This window comes from Pteronotus mesoamericanus, unplaced genomic scaffold (assembly GCF_021234165.1).
Source record: "Pteronotus mesoamericanus isolate MK-2021 breed Mesoamerican mustached bat unplaced genomic scaffold, CSHL_Meso_final contig_90, whole genome shotgun sequence".
Taxonomy (NCBI): Eukaryota; Metazoa; Chordata; class Mammalia; order Chiroptera; family Mormoopidae; genus Pteronotus; species Pteronotus mesoamericanus.
In genome coordinates this window covers 47,035,139-47,055,366 of record NW_026555277.1, presented here as the reverse complement: position 1 = coordinate 47,055,366, position 20,228 = coordinate 47,035,139, and positions in this window count along the sequence as shown.

Here is a 20,228-nt window from a genome sequence, read left to right as displayed (position 1 = left end):
TTAAAACTTCTTTGTCAACACCATTTTTAGTGGCTGCATCACTGTTCTAGCAAGTGTCTGTGTACATTTCTGATTACGCCTTTGGCATGGAATTACTGGGTCCAAGGTTATGAACATAACTTATTTATAGCTTTATTGAAGTATAATTTACATAACATAAAATTTACCCATTGCAAGTATATAACTCAGTGATTTTTAATAAGGTTTTATAGTCATGCAACCATTTCCACACCCAGTTTCAGAACACTTTTATTTCTCCCAAAACAGTTTCTGGTGTTTATTTGTTGTCAAACTCACTCCCACTCCAGCCCCAGACAACTTCTGATCATCTTTCTGTCTTACAGATTTGCCTTTCCTGGCCATTTCATATAAGCACAATAATATACTATGTATTATTTTTTTTGTGTGGCTTCTTTCAACTATCACCCTGTTTTTGGTCCAGTGATGTTGCAGCATCAATCAGACTTTGTTCCTTTTTATTGTAGGATCTCATTGTATGGATATAGCCACATTTTGTTTATCCATTCATCTGTCCATGGAAAGTTGTACTGTTTCCAGTTTTGTCTGCTAAACACAATACTGCTGTGAGTATTTGCCTACAAATCTTTGTGGACATATTTTCATTTTTCTAGGAGTGGGCCATGTGATAAATTTATATTTACTTTTTTTAAGAAACCAGCAAGCTGTTTTTCCGAAGTGACTGCATGATTTTACATTTGCACCAGCAATGAATGAAGTTACACTTTTGTTTTACAGCCTCACCAACACTTACCATTTTGATTTTAGCCGTTCGAATAGGTATGTATCGGTGTATCTTTATGGTTTAGAATTCACCTTTTCCTAATAACTAGTGATGATGATCATCTTCTCGTGTGCTTATTAGCCTTCCATGTATCTTCTTTAGAGAAATTTCTATTCAAGTCTTTTGCTTCTTTTTAGTTTGAATTGTTTATCTCATTGTTCTTTACAGATTCTGAAAACAAGTCCTTAATCAGATATGATTTGTGAAATTTTCCCTCCCAGTCTAGGGTCTGTCTTTCATATTTTTAAAATGATGTTTGTTGGAGGGCAAAAGTTTTTAATTTTGACAATGTCCAATTTCTGTTTTTGGATAACCTTTTTTGATGAGTTGTCTAAGAAAGCTCTGCCTAACATAAGGTCATAAATATTTTCTCCTTTGTTTTCCTCTAGAAGTTGTTTTGAACATAATTTGGAAATGACGTTTATTTGGTTTTTCCTCTTGAATGTAATCCGCAGTAATACAAAACAATTAGCAAATGTAGAACAAAAGGAAGAAAACACAGATCACTCATAGCCCCACTACTCAAAGATAAGACACTATTAACGTTTTGTTACATATGTCTGAATTGGTTATCTATTGCTGCTTAACGAATTACCCCCAAAACATAATAGCTTAACACAACACACGCTTATTACCTCTAAGTTCCTGTGGATCAGGAATCCAGGAAACACTTTTCTGGGTGCCTTGTCCTAGGATCCCTCACAGGGCTGTGATCAGGGTGCCCGTAGGGCAGCTATCCTCTCAGGGCTGGACTGGGAGACAATGCATCTCCAAGCTCACTCCTGGGGCTGCTGGTGGGCCCCAGGTCCTTGCTGGCTCTTGATTGGGGGCATCAATTTCTTGTCAATGGGTCTCTCCATGGGGCAATTTGCAACATGGCAGGTAGCTTCCCTCAGAACAAAAGGAGAGAGGGGGCCTAAACAGAAGCCACAGTCTTCTTGCAACCTAGTCTGGCAAGTGACATTCCATCATTTTGTGTCCTGTTCTAGTCAGGGAGGCGAGTCACTAGGCTCAGCCCACTCTCAAGGGAAGGGGACTATCCAAGGGTATGAATGCTAGGCAGTGGGGATCCTGGGACCAGGTCAGAGGGCTGCCGCCATGTCCTCCATGTTCATTTTCTGCTTTTTCCTATGAATTAGGTAGTGACTCTTGACCTGTGCAACATGCAGATGCAAGAGCCCCTTCCTAGATTCTAGATTCTACTGGATCAGAATCTCCATGGGTGGGAACTACCTCTCTCTGTGAGTCTATTTTTTAAATATTCCATAAGTCACTCTAATGGGAGCCAGAGTTGAGAGTCACCTGGCAAATATAAATATAAGAGGATATTTCCTCACATGGATTACAACTGCACCTATTGATTAGAAGTGTGTTTTCCCCTCAGATAGTCTCAAACACAAGTATGACCTCTGTTCCCAGTGAGAGGCTGCCATTTCTGTCCCTCTGCTCCAATGGGAGACGTGTTTGAGGGTTACATTGCAGGCAGAGCCCCAGCAACCACGTCTGCCAATCACTGCCTTCACTTCTGGGACTTTGGAGGAGCCAAGCAGGTGATGGAGGTTGCTGGCCCCCGTGTTTGGCTCCGAAGTAGCACCTCTGACATCAATCCATCAGTCAGAGGACACTTTTAGATGCAAGGCTGCTGGTGTGGGGACTTTATGAGAACAGGAATCCCTGGCTGTGAAATTGCTGGCATTTCATGATGTGAGAGAAGATTTACAAGCTCCACGTGGCACTAGGCTCTAAATCCAGGGCCAGCAGTTATGCAATCAGGCCTGTGAAGCAGGCAGAATGCAAGGAGGTGGCAGGTGGGAGATGGGGAAAGCCACCATCCCACTGTACCTGGGACCCCTGACCCCAACCATGCACCACAGGGGGCTTGGTTCAAGGTGTCTTCAGCCATATCCACCACCTGGGGAGAAGTCATCCGATGTCATTAGTGAAGGAATTGGTGAGTGGTATTATGTGAGATCGTAGACTCAGTGTGGAAGGGGTTTCAAAGGCCCCTACCCGGTGTCCCTTTAACCCCTTCCTGGCTAAGAGGCTGGATATTCACCCCTACTACCCAGTCCAAAGGAGACATCTGGCAGGAACTCTGCCATAACCTTATTTAATTTTTTTTAGCATAACTCTATCTACTGAACATATATTTTGTGTTCTTTTCCTTTTTTAGGTTTTTTTAAAAAAAAATGTGTGTATTTTTTGCCTTCCTTACTAAAATGCAAGTTCCCTGACAGCCAGAACCTTGCCTGTCTGGCACTCAAATCATTGCTGGGCCTTCAGTACATATATGTTGACAGAGTAAACGAATAAATGGATATTTGGATACTTCCAGGGGTGGTGAACTCACCACGTTCTAGGCCAGTCTGTCCTATGCCTGGGTGGCTCTTGACTATTGGCCCTTCCTCAGTTTGCTGCCATCTACTTCCATGTAGCCTTCTTCATTGTCCTCACTTATAGGGACCCTCTGAACAAACCCATTCATCTTCCCCACTGGAACCATCCAGAGATTTGAAAACAGTGGCCACCTACATACTTTCCAAGACAAATATCACTGTTTCCTTAGGCTCTCTCTCATGTGTTAGTGCCACCCTACTCACCCTCCTCTGAGGGTGAGTAGGGTTGCTGCCCCTCAATAAGTTAGATTAACTCTTTCGAGACCCTTAGCAAGTCTTGAAAGATTTTGAGACCCTCCATCCCCCGAAAACATGTAGCTCGCTTCTTCGTGCGTTAGGTAGAAAAGGAGTCAGTGGGTTTAACTGAGGATTGGTACATCGAACCAGTTCTCACTCTCTCCCTTTGCCCCCTGTTTCCAGTGGACAGCAGCCAAAAGGAGAGGCCCCTGGATTTGGGGGGGGGGCAAATGTCTCTACTGACTCTGCCACCCCCATAACTCTTAGGAACAGGTAGGTGTTTGGATGAATTATGTAAACTTGCTGGATTCTATTCTGCAGGTGACAAGAAGGGATGGATGAGCAAAGATCTGTTAAATCCACTGATGGATAATGATTTCATTCATTTGTTCGTCCATCCATTCCCTCAGGTAACGCGTTTCCTGGGTTCACTGCAGCCAGGCCCTGGGCTAGTTCCGCCTCTCCTCCTTCCTCTTCCAGCAGCCCCACCTCCTTCTCTGAGGGATTTATGGAAAAGTTAAATAAAACATTCAGCGATAAAAACTAAATGCTGAGAAAAAGGCAATTGTGTATAAATGCCGTTTAATTTTCAAAAAATTTAAAAAATAGCCCTGACTACTGTGGCTCAGTTGGTTGGGAACTGTCCCATGAAGTGAAAGGTCTCGGGTTCAATTCCTGGTCAGGGCTTGAGTTGCGGGTTCAGTCCCTGCTCGGGGCACATTCAAGAGGCAACGGATTGATGTTTCTCTCTCACATCAATGTTTCTCTCCCTCCCTTCCCCCTCTCTAAAAAAAAATAAGTAAATAAACAAATAAATAAATAAAATCTTTTAAAAATATTTAAAAAATAATAAAGCCTCCAAATTAGTGTTTTGTAGAAAAGTTCACATACTTACCAATCTCCAGTCTCATTAAATGCCCCCAAGTCATTTCTCATTGAAGTCTATGTGCTTCAGGATTATTCTGAAAATCATTAAGGCTGACCATATTTTATAGGGGAGAACAGAGGAGAAAAAGATTGGGGTGACAACTTTATTAAAGAAGAAAATAGAATAGAATTTTTTTTTTATCCATGAAACCCTGGTTGGGCTGCTGGGACTCCGATAACTATTAATGTCACTTAGAAAGAAAAGGCAACATAAAATCACAGTGTCACAAAACAAACAACAGCTCAACACTTAAAAAGCTGGTTGTCTGGGGACTTATGTATATGAGTGTTTGCTGCCCCTGGGAGGAGAAACCCCATTCTACGTGGGTGGCCAGATGAGTAGGTGAGGTGTCTATTGTGGCAGGTGAACCGCTAGACCGGGGGAGTGGATGAGAGCACTTCCACCACCGGTCACCTCCTGACAGCTAGATCTCTGAGCGCTGCTGTCTGCCCGCTGCTCCCCGGGTCCCCAAGTGCCAGGGCCCACGCAGAGGCCAAGGCAAGCCTCTCTTTGGGAAGTGTTCACTGGCACTGCTGCTACTCCTGAAACCATGGCCCGCCGGTTTATCAGCTCCCCCTGGTTTCCGAGTGCTGGTTTAGACACAGACCTCGGGGTGCCTCGGTCTCCCCACTTCTACCACGGGCAGTCACACGGCAATTAACCCTGGGAAGCCTTTAGCAGCCACGGTGTAAACAAGGAGCAGTTCAGAGTGTTCTGGGGGCCCTCAAGCTGTTCCAGGAAGGTCTGTGTCACTGGGCCTTTGAAATCTGAGGCCCCAAAGGTGGTGAAGATGGGAGCACACTGTGCCCGCCACCCTGGTGCCTGCGGAGAGGGCCACCCGTGCACGCCGTGTACCCTGGCTGTGCGGTCTATTCCGCCCTCGGTAACATTTATAGCTCTAATTGTGGCACTGGAGGCAACAATACCTCCCCCCTCTGGTCTATTTCAGTCCCAGCCGAGTCAAGAGGAAAAAGATGGGCAGCCCTGGTGTGAACAGCCTCAAGGGTGCACCGGAGCGCTCTCAGCAGGTGTCTGAGCATGGACCGCGGCTCTGGCAGCGCCGCCCTGAATGCCAGTTCAGCCACGAATGTCGACAGCTGGGTGCTCCTGGGCTGGCTTTCCAACATTGCTGAGGCTCAATCCCCCTATCTCTAAACTGGAGGTTAGATGTACCTACCTCACGAGGTGCAGCTGAGCTATATGTAAAGGGCAGAGCGTAGAGCCTGGCACAGATCGTGTGCTTGGTCAATGAGGGTGTCCTGCCTCCCCCTCCCCGCAGTGGGCCTTGCTGCTGCGGGCTGCCCAGGCCAGTCTGGGAGACGCTACCTTCCACCTCAGCCCTGGGCTCCACGGCAGCGCCACTTCTCAGCCTTGCCTATTTGTTGACTGGGCTTTCAGAACCTTCTACTTCTTTCGATGCCCGAGGGACCAGGGGTTCCTCAGGAGTCACCTTCCGCCCAGTCCTGATGAGGCCACAGAGCAAATCTCCCATAATGCATCACAGGTGAGATCCTGATCACCGCCTAAAAGTAGCTGCTCTGGAAGTCTGGCTTCCCCCAGGCCCTCAGTGTTTGGGTGTACCGTCGCTGCGGTCCCGGGCTCTGTTCACTGAGAGACCACTGCAGGGACCCTCAGCTCTCACTCTAGCCAGCCATATGGTCATCTAGGCACAGGGACCCTTCAGTCCTTTGCCTGGAAATACCATGGTGGAAAATAGGCTACATGTTTCTGAGGCCACAGGATCTTTCTGACCACCCCTTCCCCTGGCCCCTCACCATGCACGTGTGCACACACACGCCCCGCCCCACACACTCACATGCACACATTCCCTTGCTCCTCAGCCCATGAAATTCCTAACTTTGGTTGTGTGACCACTGAGCTCATATTTTGTTGTTCTTGTTTGCCTGGTTTTGGTTTCATTTTCCTGCAAGTTTGGGGGTAAATTGTCTTTGATCCTTTTGAAAGCAAATAATGTATAAACAAATCTGTATAGAAGCTCTTTAAAATGTTAACTTGTATCGCCCAGTTAATAGTTTCTTTGTTGACCTTGGAGTCAAGATTTTCTGAGATTTCTGTTTATTGAGTTTCTAGGGATCACAGTAGGTTAAAATATACTTGCTACTATTTGCAGTTACTTATTTGTATTAATCAGGGTTCCTCGATACTGTGAAAACAGTCAATGAAAGACACAGAAATAAGGCAAATGAAGGGGGTTGCCTGTGGCTGATTTGGGGGCGGGGTTTGTGTCTGTGTTTATCAAGTAACCTTCTTGATTCACATACAGCCTACATCATAGATTAACTCGTTAGTATAAGTAAATTTTATATTGACTTACACAACTGAATACCTTATAAAACTTATAAAATACATTTTTACAAATTCTTTTCAAGTACATTTCTGTAGCTGTGTATTGTCAGTGTAGGCTAACTGTTGCAACAAGCAATGCTCAAATTTCAATGTCTTAATTTATATCAGAATACAATATGAGTTAGCAGGGGGACAGTTTCCACTGTTGTTCAGGGGACCTGAATTACTTCCCCCTGAGGCTCTACCTTCTTTTGGGTCCTGGAGTTATTTTCACTCAGCACATGGATGGGAAAAGTGGGGGGCCTGTAGGAGGGGGTTTTGTAGTCAGGCCTGTAAGCAGATTTGTGTGGGCCAGGCCTGCAGGTGGTGGCCATCACTTCTGCTTACACCTCATTGGCTGAACTCAGGTGCACAGACACCTGAATGCAAGGCCAATAGGTGTGTGTCTAGTAAGAAGAGAAGATGAATATGGGCAGGAGCAGCAGCTTCTGATGCAAATATATGACCTCACCCATGTTTGACCTCTTTCAAAGGCCAAATGTTGGCTTCCCAAGACGCACATCCTAATCCTCAGAAACTGTGATTATGTCACCTTATAGGCAAAAAGGACTTTGCAGATGTGATTAAGAATTTGAGTTGCGGAAATTTTCCTGGATAATCTGCGTGGGCCCAATGTAATAACAACAGTCCTTCCAAGCAGAAGAGGGAGTCAGGAGAGTCAGAGAGAGAGGTTTGATGATGCTACACTGGTGACTTTGAAGACATAGGACGGGACTATGAGACAAGAAGTGAGGGTAGCTTCTAGAAGCTGGAGAAGGCTAGAGAATGGGTTCCCTCCTACACCCACCAGAAGGAGTGCAGCCCTGTGAAATATTTCAGTCTTCCTATCTCCAGGACTATAAGATAATTAATTTGTGTTGTTTTAAGCCACTAAGCCTGTTGCAATTTGTTACAGAGTCATAAGAAACAAATGCAGAGCTCATTCTACTTTGTTTCCCTACCATGTGCGTGGCCCACAGTAGGTACCTTTTCACATGGGGTTTGATGGGGAGCAAAGCAAATCTGTGAAGCAGAAACTAAATTCATCAAGGAAAGTGGGGCTATTTCCTAAAGGTTGGGATCATACTGTCATGGAGCCAAGGTAAGGAGGGGACTGAACTTCAAAAAGAAGGAGCCTTGGGAGGCAGTGGCCTGGAAGCAGCAGAATAAGAAGCCTGTTCCTTTCTTCATTACCCTTTGAGTCCTGCAGGCTTCTCGTGGAGATGTGGTGGTGTGTGAGGAGCCCAGTTTCCATCCCGGGGAGGAAGTGAAGGAGCACAGGAGTAAAAGGCTTGCCAAGGGGATGGGTGGAAGGGGTAGTGGTTAAAGGTTTGAGCTCTGTAGTCAGACTGCTGGGGTTCAAAGTCTGACTTCACTGCCCTTCCTGCTATCCAGCTGTGTAACCTTAGGTGTTGTCTTACTATTGCTGGGTAACAAACCACCCCAAAACTTAATGGTGTACAACCGCCATTGTACTCATATTATACTCATGCATTTTGTTGCTTGGATAGGGCACAGTGAAGATGACTTAGTTCTGCTCTGTGATTTCTGGATCTTTGGTTTGGTGGTGGAGTGTGTGGGGCGGGTACTATTTGAAGGCTGGGATGTCTCAACAGCTAGGGACCCAAATCATCTTGAGTTTGATGTGGGCTGGCTGTCAGCTGGGTCCTCAGCTGGATTTGTCAGCTGGAATGCCTACAGGTGGCATCGTGACCTTATGTGGAAGCTCAGAGCTTCAAAGGCAAGTACCCCAGATCATAAAGGAGAGCCTATAGCTTCTTTTATGGCTTAGCCTCAGAAGTCAGCAGTGTCTCTTCTGCTGTGTTCTGCTAGTTTACAATCAAATCATAAGCCCACTCAGAACCAAGAGGTGAATTAGATTCTGCTTCTTGGTGGGGAGTGGCAAGGCTCTAATAGATATACCAGACAGCAGACACTGTTGCAGTCATCTTTGAAAAACACAATCTGCAACATTTGTCAAATACATCACTTTCTCTGAGCTTTGGTTTCTTTAGCAGGAAGGTAGTGGTGATAACTATAATATTGTCATCTGGGTTGATGCATTAAAAAAAAGACTTTGGCACAGTGCCTGGCATGTAAATGAGTCCGAGAGGGTTGTACCCGATTGGGGATTGCCAAACAGTGTATCAGGTAGCTATTGCTGTATAACAAACTACCCTGCTCCAAATTTAGGAGCTTAAAACAATAGCCATGTTGTTTTCTGTGGTTCTGTGGGTCAACAATTCAGGCTGGGCTCAGCTCAGTGGATCTTCTGCTGGTCTCCCCTGGGATCATTGATGTGGCTTCAGTTATGGGCAGCTGACTAAGGTTGAATGATGCAAGATGGCTTTACACACACACCTGTCAGGCAGTGCTGACCGTCAGCCTCTGTGCTCCTCTGTGTGGCCTTTGTAGCAGGCTAGCTCAGGCCCATTTCCATTGTGGTCTCAGGGTTCCAACTGCAGCCAAAAGAACAAGCCCTGATTCACAAGTGCTTTCAAAGCATCTGGAGTCAGGCTGCTAAGGTTTGCCAATTCCCACGGGCCAACACAGGTCACATGGTCAAGCCTGGATTCCAGGGATGGAGAAATAAATTCCACCTCTTGATGGGAGGAGGAGCATATTCACATCACAGAGTGTACAGGCTACGAGGAATTATTGCAGCCATTTTTGCAAATTATCTGCCGTAGTCAATACTGAGATGCAGAAGAGAGGTTGGGAGGAGGCTGAAGGCACAATGAGCATGAGGGCGGTGGCCAGAAGAGGTGCTGAGTGTAGGTGACAGTTGATCCACACACGGGGACTCTGGTGTCAGAGAGGAGACTTTACTTCACCTTCTGCCTTAAACCACAGGGCAACATCATCTCACATGACAGAACATGCAAGGACTGCACACGCTCTGCTGAACTGACAATTCAACAAGGCCATCTGTCTCAGACCCTTTCCACCCTCCTCAGCGAGGGCTTTGCCCTTTAGGTTTGCACATGATGACTGTAGTGATCCCCAAAGTCACATGTAGGTGTGTGCAGAGGGGAAAGCGGAAACCTTTCTCAGAATCCAGCTTAGCAGTTTTCCTGTATCAGCTTTTTTGCCAGGATTAGGCCAAGAGGGTCAGATCACCATGGTTGGCTGTGTTAGTTTCCTGGGGGCTACCATAAAATAGTACCACATACAGGTGGCTTAAAGCAACAGAGATTAATTGTCTCACAGGAGGGTGAAAGTTCAAAATCAAGGTGTAGGCAGGGCCATGCTCCCTTTGAAACCTGAAGGGAAATCCTTCCTTGTCTTCCCAGCTTCTGGTGGTTTGCCCCAAATCCTTGGTGTCCCGTGGTCTGCAGATGCATCTCTCTCACCCTCTGTCTTCACATGGACTTCTCCCTGTGTCTTCCCATCATCATCCCTCTGTGCATGTCTGTCTGGCCACATTTCCTCTTTTTATAAGTACATCATTCATATTGGATTAGGCCTACCTTAATGACCTCATTTTAACTTGATTTTTCTGTAAAGACCTTATCTCCAAATAAGGTCACATTCTGAGGTGGTAAGGGTTAGGACGTCAACATATCTTTCTGGGAGACTAACCCATGATGTTGGCTTAGAGGACTAGTAATCAGAAGTGGAATGGAGGCTGGGAGTTAACCACAGTAACCCTTATAATCCTTGAATGAATGAACGATAGAATGAATGACCATGGTATGTGTGGCTTCATGTGGAGTCAAGTGATAACGTCATGGTGAGTCTTGGAGTGTAATCTGAGCCTCATTGAGGATGTGTGGGCACTTGTGCCTTCTGCTCATGACGGGTTGTTGATCACAGTTTTGGTTTCTCTCTGGCTGCATCTGCAGTCAGGAATGCTACCCCTCAAGGACAAAAAGTGCTATTCCTCTTGGAAATTTTGACAAACCACATTATGACATGGTTTCAAGGAATGCACCATGGTGAAAAATGCTGGCCTGCTTATACAGACACACAGCAAATACCCATGAGCACCTCCCTTGTACTAACCATCGTTACCAGGGCAACTGCAGGACAGCAACCAGCTGCCTAGCAACACCGCCTCTCTGGGGGTAGGACAATTGGATTTCATCAGAGGAGGCAGAGGGCACTCCTGGAGACCCTGTGTGCAAAGCCTCCTGAAGTGGCCTTGTTTTAGAATATGTTTAGTTCTCCCTGATCCCCATCCCAAACATATCAGATGCTTCTTAGGAGCCAAACTTGAAATTTTCACCCACTACTGAAAGTCCTGAGTAATATATAATGCCAGTGAGGGGCTGCCAGCTTTGTAGAATGGACACAAAGTTGCTTACCTTGTTCCTTTGAGAAAGTGGAGGACGGGATGAAGTTGGTGGACTGGGTGATGTGAAGCCTTTCGAGTGCCCCTGGGAGGGTCTAAAGTTAAAAATAAAAATCTCCCCCCCATAGTCTATTAATTAGAAGTCCATGCCAGTAGATCTTATTCAAATATGCATCTGTCTCCACAGAGAGCTCCCTGTGGCAATCAGTCTCTTTTCATTGTAATTTTTTCATTGTAAACAAGGACTAGTTTTTTGAGTAGTGGAGAGGGGAGACCTTGGAGACAGTAATTGATGTGCAGCCTGGACACTGAGGAGGTCAGACTTCTATGAAAACAGTGTATAGGGGATACTAAGTGGTAGAAAACAGGGGAACAGGAATAGAAGATGCCGGAGTGGTTTTCTCTCCAGAACAGGGACACAGGAGGCCATCTGTCTTTCTGCCCATGGTTGTTTGTCTTTCCTTCTGGAAAAGAGTGATTTCTTTTTCTCCAGGAGAACTACTTGTCCTTGGCCTTGAGTCCTCTCCTAGGTAATGGTGTTGCCATCCATTCAGTTACCCAGGCCATCGCAGACACCTCTCTTGTCTTTAATCCCTGTCAACAGGTCATGACTAATTCTACATCCTCAATATTGCTCTAATCTTTCTCTTCTTCCCAATCTCTGAGACTCATGTATGCTTAGACCTTGTTCCTCTTCCTGTCCTCATCCCTCTTGCCTCTAATTTATCCTCCACTCTGCCCAAGATGGTCTTGTTGAATGGCTCATTTGATCACACTGCTATTGTGAGGACATCTTCTGTTTGCTTCTGCAAATTCACATCTACCCTTCTCTTGGCCTTTGGGCTGACATCTCTATAAGGACCATAGTGTGGTTTCCCACGGATTCTGGTCTCTGGTTCCTTTTAGCCAATGGAGAGCACTGGCAGGAGGTCAAAGGGGAGGACAGTGGGGTTGGAGTCTTCACACCCTGGCTCTGTCACTGTGAAGTCATCCCAGCCAAAGGCCATAGCTACTTGCAAGGCGGCCTTTGCATGACTCACAGCAACTGCTCCATTCCCTCACCCCCTCCTGCCTAACAGCCCTGATGTGGCTTGTTCCAGGTGTGACATTATACCTTGTAGTTTCGCTACCCCTTGGTCAAACCTTAGTAAATAGTTCCTTCATTTAACACTCCTCAAATTACCCTCCTTTGAGTGTGCCTTTTCTTCCTGCTGGGTCCCTGAATTATTCAGTTCTCCTACTCAAGACCCTCAAAAGTTCCCATAGCCTTTAAAATGAAGTCCAAATTGATGAGTTGGGGATTCAAGATCCTTCATTATTTAGCCCCATTTACCTTTTCATCCTGTTTCTTGCCACTGGCCTTCATTTACTCTAGCATCAACTCATAAGGAGTCATTTACCCTTCAAGCCCGCTGTTCCTGAGTTGCCCCTCTTTCTGCCTCAGCCTCAGAAAAACCTGGCTTTTTCTTTTAAGGCCTAATACAAGGGTACTAAAGGTTTACCACAGTGCCTAGTATATGACAAACTCTCAGTAATTGTATAATGAATAAATAATGAGAATTTTTGAGAATCTGGCACCTTTCTTCCAGGTCCAATGTTATGCAAAGTTCTGTGTTGTTTTTAAGTTCTGTTCCATTGATGTATATGTCTGTTCTTATGCCAATACCAAGCTGTTTTGATTACAGTGGACTTAATAGTATAGTTTGATATCAGGTATTATGATACTTCCAACTTTGTCCCTCTTTCTCAGGATTGCTGAGGCTATTTGGGGTCTTTTTTGGTTCCATATTAATTTTTGGAATATTTGTTCTAGATCTGTGAAATTTGCCATTGGTATTTTGTAGGAATTGCATTGAGTCTATTGAGTGATTTGCGAAGTATAGACATTTTAATGATGTTAATTCTTCCAATCCATGAACATAGTATAAGCTTCCACTTATTTGTATCTTCCTCAGTTTCTTTCTCCAAGTCCTATAATTTTTTTAGTACAGTTGTTTACCTCCTTGGTTAACTTTATTCATAGGCACATTATTTTTTTGTTGTTGCAATAGTAAATGGGGTTGATTTTTGTAGTTCCGCTTTCTGATAGTTCATTATTGGTGTATAAAAATGCCATTCATTTCTAAGCATTGATTTTGTATCCTGCTGCCTTGCCAAATTCATTTATTATGTCTAGTAGTTTTTTGGTGAAATCTTTAGGGTTTTCTATGTACAATATCATATTTGTGAATAATGACAGTTTTACTTCCTCCTTTTCAATTTGGATACATTTTATTTCTTCTTCTTGTCTAATCTCTGTGGCTAGGACTTCCAGAACAATATTAAATTAGAGTGGGGAAGGTGGAGAGCCCTGTCTTGTTCCTGATCTTAAGAGGAACAATTTTACTTTTCGCCCATTAAGAATAATGTTAGCTGTAGGTGTTTTATATATGACCTTTATTATGTTGAGGTGTGATCCCTCTATTCCCACTTTGCTGAGAGTTTTTATGATAAATGGGTGCTGGATATTATTTTTTTTGCATCTATTGATATAATCAGGTACAATAAAAAATGTCACTAAAGAAGTAACTATCTATACTAACTTCAAATGTAAATAGGTTAAATGCTCCAATCAAAAGACATAAGGTAGCTGAATGGTCAAAAATACATGACCCATATATTTATTGTCTATAAGAAACCCACATCAGAACAAAAACAATTCATAGGCTGAGAGTAAAATGATGGAGGAAAATATTCCATGCAAACGAAAATGGAAAAAAAAAAAGCTTGGTTATCAATGCTTATATCTGACAAAATAGACTTCAAAACAAAGGCCGTAACAAGAGACAAAGAAGGTCACTATATAATGCTAAAGGTATCAACCCAAGAAGATATAACCCTTTTAAACACATACACACCCAGTACAGGAGCACTTAACTATATTTAAAAAACTTGATGGACTTTAAAGAAGACATCGACAGCAATACTGTCATAGTAGGGGATTTTAACACTCCCTGTTATCAATGGATAGCTCTTCCAAACAAAATATCAACAAGGAAATAGTGACATTAAATGACACACTATATCAAATAGATTTAATTGATATTTATGGGACATTGCATCCCAAAGGAGCAGAATATACATTTTTACCAGGTGCACATAGATCATTCTCAAAGATAGACCACATGTTAGGTCACAAAACAAGTCTTAACAAACTCAAGAAGATTAAAATCATGTTATGCATTTTCTCAAATTGCAATAGCATGAAATTAGAAACCAACCTTAATAAAAAGACTCAAAAACACTCAAATACATGGAGGTTAAATAGCATGTTATTAAATAATGAATGGATTAGCAATGACATCAAGGGAAAAAATAAAAAATTACTGGAAACAAATGAAAACAAACATAGGACAACCCAAAAAACACAGGGCACAGTGAAAGCAGTCCTGAGAAGGAAGTTTGTAACACTACAGGCCTACCACAAGAAGCAAGAAATATTTCAAACAATCTAAACCTACGTTGAAAAGAACTAGAAAAACAGTAACAAACAAAGGCCAGAGAGAGTAGAAAGAAGGAAATAATCATGATCAGAGCAGAAATAAATCTTATGTAGCGTGTCCAGAAAGTATCCATCCACGTGGTATAGAAAATAGACGTTTATTTTATTGAAGAAGATACAAGAAACATTGTACATAGAACAATGATGCCTCAGCCCCCTGCACAGTAGGCACCTTGGGGCCTCACACAGTTCTCCCAGTTGCCATCAGCTCCCCCGTTGTATTTTCCTGAATCTCATCAATGGTCTGAAATCTTTTCCCTTTCAAAGGTGATTTTAGTTTTGGGAAAAGACAGGAGTTACAGGGTGCCAAATCTGGGCTGTAGGGGGACTGAGTCAGCTGGGTGATTTAGTGTTTCACCAAAAAGCTCTGCATGAGATGTGATGCATGACTGCGTGCGCTATCTTCATGAAGCTGCCAATCACCAGTGGCCTGTAGCTGGGCCTTTTGAATCAGCTGAAGTCCACAAAGGAATGTTTAAGCTTAACACAAAATTTGATGCAGATTAATTGCTCTACTCACTCAGTCATTTTTAATGTGACGACAACACGGTACCTATGCTCACTCAATGGTGTCTACCACCCCACTGACTAGTACAGTGAAGTCTTAATTGTTTACACATGTGCATTCCAGTCCACTCTCCTTGGCTGCCAGGTTACATCAATGTCGTGCAAATTGTTCTCGTTATATTTGGTTGAAAGTAACAATGGTTGAACTTTTTGCAAACAGACCTCATAGAGACAAAAACAAACAAACAAAAAAATACAGAGGATCAATGAAACCAGGAGCTGGTTCTTTGAAAAGATAAACAAGCATGCTTATCAAAAAAAAAAAAGAGAGAGAGAGAGAGAGAGAGAGGACCCAAATAAATAAAACCAGAAATTAAACAGGTGGAGTAACAACTGATATCACAGGAATTCAAGAGATTGTAAGAAATTACTATGAATAATCATACACCCAGAAATTGGACAACCTGAGTGAAATGGATAAATTTCTAGAAACAAACAATCTTCCATAGCTGAATTAGGAAGAATCAGAAAACCTGAATAGACTGATAACAACAAATGAAATTAAAACAGTAATAAAAAAAACTCCCAGCAAGCAAAAGTCCTGGATCAGGTGGCTTCACAGGAAAAACTTACTAAGCATTCAAAGAAAAGCTAACATCCATCCTTCTCAAATTATTCCAAAAAATTCAAGAGGAGGGAAGGCTTCCAAGCTCTTTTTAGGGGGCCACTATTATTCTAATTCCAAAGCCAGATAAAGACACAACAAAGAAAGAAAATTATTATGGGTCAGGCCAGTATCCCTGATGAACAAGGATGCCAAAACCCTCAACAAAATATTAGCAAACTGAATCTGGCAATACATTAAAAAAAATCCTATACCATGATCAAGTGGGATTTATCCCACTTGCAAGGATGCAAGATTGGTACATTATTCGCAAATCAATAGCTGTAATACATCACATATGCAAAGGCATGTTTGTGGATACACATGACTTAATACCAGTATAATAAACCTCAGGTACTATTGAGTCTTCTTCCCTAAGTTTTGGGGACAGGTGGCAATGGGAAAGTGAGGAGGTGTCTAAGCACAAATCAGCACAAGGTTGTATAACCCTGAACAAAACTTGGGAAGAATGAGCGCATCTCCCTCAGCAGGCTTTCTCTGATGATCCCTGATCCCTGTATGAATCACCACAGAAAAATAAGATTTTTCTAGAGCTGCAGACATATAATCGGCAGGAAAATATTTCCCTTTAGGGTATTTTCATTCAGTAACTATCCCCCTGCTCTGATCTTCTTAGAAGGGGATGCCCAAGTAAAAGGGGAGGGTGGGGCTGGGTGGGGGCGGCCGAGGGCCAGTGTAGCCAGCCCACTGGGGAGGCTACCTGGAGCTAGGTAGCTGAGTTCGCCTCTGCAAGCCAGGGCAGCGAGGCCTGCGAGGGAGGAGGCCAGAGGGCCTGGAATGCTTTGGCTCTCCCCTCAGTTAGGTGGGATGGCTAATAGAGCAATTCTCTGATCCTCCTTTACTCTGGGTCTGGCTGCTGAAGAAATAATTTTGTGGAATGTGCATAGTGGGTCCCTGTGGGAAGAAAGTGGGGTGAGGGGGTGCTAAGGAAGCCAAGTTAGCCTTTTCACCTTATACCTTTTTCTAATGAATAACATACGGAGGTGTTATTTTTGAAAAATGCCAAAGAAGTTTTCTCATGAGTGGGATTTTAGGCCAATTGGTTCTGTTTTTTCTTTATTAAAAATGAATAAATGTTATTAAAAATCAATGTAGCTACTGCACCGCTAAGATTTCCAAGACAGTATGAGTTCAACTATTCTGTCCCTTTGGTCACACACACCATAGAAATGTCCCAGAAATTCTGACAGTGTGTTGGAACCTAAATTTCCTTATTTACCTGGAAATAGTGCCAAATCTCAAATCAGACCGCAGTTCCCAGTTTCCAGCAAAGAAAATATATTCAAAATTTTCATGTCTAGTAAGAACATTCATCTTTTTCCTTTCCTCTCCCAAGTGCACAGAATAGCAATGCATTATTTTTTCCAGGTGTCTGAGGATGCAAACATGCCTTTCTTTACAGTGCTGTGCAAGCCTACCTAGCCACACACTTAGGGAAGTGGTTTACTGGGCACGAGGAACGCTCTGGGGTACCCACTGCATTCAGACATGGGGGGGGTCACTTCCTGAGTTGTCCTCAGTTCTAGGTCCTACTGAGGCCTGGCTTCTGCCAGGGCCACTGGTTTCCATTCTTGTTCCAGAATTTTATCTTTTCTATGGCCCTTCACCTTGCGATGTCTGACTCTTCTAAAGCAGAAGCAAGATATTCCATTGATGACATTGTTAGAGCTTCTGGATCAAGCTTCTCCTGAAGCAGACATAAATTTATGTGTTGTTACAAACTAATAAATTCCCCTTTTTGTTTAAGAGTAGTCAAGTTGGGTTTTTTGCTATAATAGATAGGTTAATAAGTGATAGGCTATGCTAAAGGCAGTACTGGGTCTTCCCCAAAAGGCTTAGTGAGGGTCTTTACATCTCCTCCTCCCCGCTTGTTCCCCGATTCCATGAGGAGCCATCATGCCTCAGGTCCCGGACATGGCAGTTCCATCCCGCCACCAGCCCTGCTCAAGCCCCTGCCCTGTACATTCTCCTCTGGCTTCTTGGGTAACGGGTGGGGTCCCACTACCCTTCAGATGTCAACTGACCTTCAGATGACAATTGCCCACCATGCCCTTGACTAGATTAGTCTGGGAGACACCGTGAAGTGAGCCTGGGTTGGAGAGTAATGGCCCACTATGGGGAGTGAGGCAGGGGCTGACAGGCCCCGTAAGTGAGACGGGAAAAGAAACCAAGTGGCACATGGATTGATTTCTCAACAGAAGTTCTTCATCCTGAGCAATATTGGTGGGACCAGAAGTTCTGAACCCGTGGTTTCCTTTCCTACAATTGTGCAACATGGAGAAAGAGAGCCAGAGGCAGGGCAGCCACAAGGAACCCATTTGTCACTATTTAGCAAAGGTGAAAACACGTATATCCCATGACCCAGCAGTTCTACTTCAGGAATAAACCCTGCAGAAATACATGCATATTTGCACCGGGATATATTTGTATATACCAAGAATGCTCATTGCAAGTATTTCTTATAATAGTCAAAACCTGGAAACAACCCAAATGTTTATCAATATAAGTATGGATAAGTAAATATGGCATGTGCATGCAGGGGACTACTGTACAGCTATAAGAAAGAATACACTACACCTATCCATGACAACATGGATGAATCTCATAAACCTAACTGAGCAAAAGAAGCCAGATACACAAAAGCCCCAAAACACTTCATTCGTGTAAAGCTCAAAACTGTAAACAGTTTTATTTATTGCTTTTAGAGATGCAAACTTAGGTAGTAAAACTAAGAGAAAAAGAAGTAAAAACTATAAAAATCTAAAGGAGAGGGAGAGTATGATTAGGTAGGGACATGCAGGGGACTTCAGAGTGTTGACAATATTTCATTTCTTGATGTGAGTGCTGAGTGCATGGGCATTTGCTTTATAGTTATTTATTCGAATGCATAATGTTCTATGTACTTTGCTGTATGTGTGTTAATTTTCATCATTTAAAAAGTGGAAGAGGGAGAGGCCTCATTTTAATAGAAGCTTGGATGAGGTTCTCACCCTCTGATTCAGAAGCCACTATGGTCCCAGAGGAGAGATGTCCCTGCTTGGTCCTCATGTCCCTTCCCTGCTCCTGGGTCACGCATCCCTTGGGACTCAGTCCCACGGCCTCAAGTGCTGGCAGAAGGAACCTTATCCTTGACTAAGCCTGACTCAGCGATTCCTGATTGCGTCTTCTGGGCTCTCGTCCTCCCCAGGATGTAATTGAGCACGCTCTATGGGGAGATAGTCTGTAACAAATTTCCTAGGATGGAAACAGAATGGAAATAAATATAGTCGTGCCAGGTTGCCAGTGCATCACAGCTCACGGTTTGCTCTGATATGCCTGTGCCCGAGCTGGTGCCTGACAGGCAAGTCTCATGTCCAATTTCCTTCTCTTCCTCCTCTTCCCCTTCTGCTCAGGGCCTTAGTGTGCATGCCAGCCCTCTGAGGTAGATAGGAGGGTTGTGTTTAGATCAGGCACCCTCTCACCAAGGCCGTATCTGAGCTTGGAGTGTTTGTCTCCACAGCACTTGGCAGGCAGCCTGGCCTAAAGCAGGAGCTCAGTGACTAGCTGGTATTAGGTGGTCCTTTGCGCCCTGCCACTGGGGCTGAGAAGGCCGCTGCCACTGAGGAGAATCCAGAGTGAGCTGCCTCTGAAGCCCTCAGGAGCTGTGTTCAAGGTTGTGTTTGGGGCTTGGGGAGTGACTGGGCTACACTTGGAAAGATCTTAGTCTCTGGGATGCTGGCCACCTGATGACTTGCTGTGCAAATAGAAGCTCAGACTTCCCTCTACCTTTCCCTCCTTTATCCCCAACAAGGCAGAGTCAGAAACCTTGTACTCACCCCCTTTACTGGGGATTTTTAGAAGTTGATCAAAGGAGTCATGGTGGCCAGGGGCCGCCAGGAGATGTGGGTGGCATGCTGAAGATTTCTAGCAATGGATCCCTTGATACATTCTCCCCAGTCCAGGGTGTGCATTTCAGGCAAGGGAACTACATGAACAAGGCACACAGAAGTGAAAGGAATAGGGGGCTTGGTTACCATCCTCTTCACCCACTCACCTGCCTAAAGTCTCCTTTTCTTCCCCTTGACCTCAAGGTCACTTCTCCCTGGGCCTGTGGATACAAAAGCTTCTCAGATCAGGGGTCCTCCCTTTAGATGAAGCTGATAAGCTCCTTGGACCAAATACTCTTGATGAGACCTGAACTTGGAGAAGGCTCAGAGCAGCCGAGGCAGCCTGCAGTAAAGGGTATGGGGATATATCCTTTAGGCGGGACATAGGGACAGGCAGGAGGGAAAGTCAGAAGTAGCACCTATCACTGACTTCAAATAGAAGCCTGTTTGTGGTGCAATGAAATCACCGTATATGGCTTGGGAGGAAATTCTCTGCAAGGAGCTGCATGCAAATAGGTCAGCAAGTAATGGCAAAAATATGCAGCCAAATGGAGGTGCCTGTGCAGAGTTCCTATGTCTCCAAGGGCTAAGTAAACTCCAAGAAGCCATAAAGTCTCAGGGCTTCA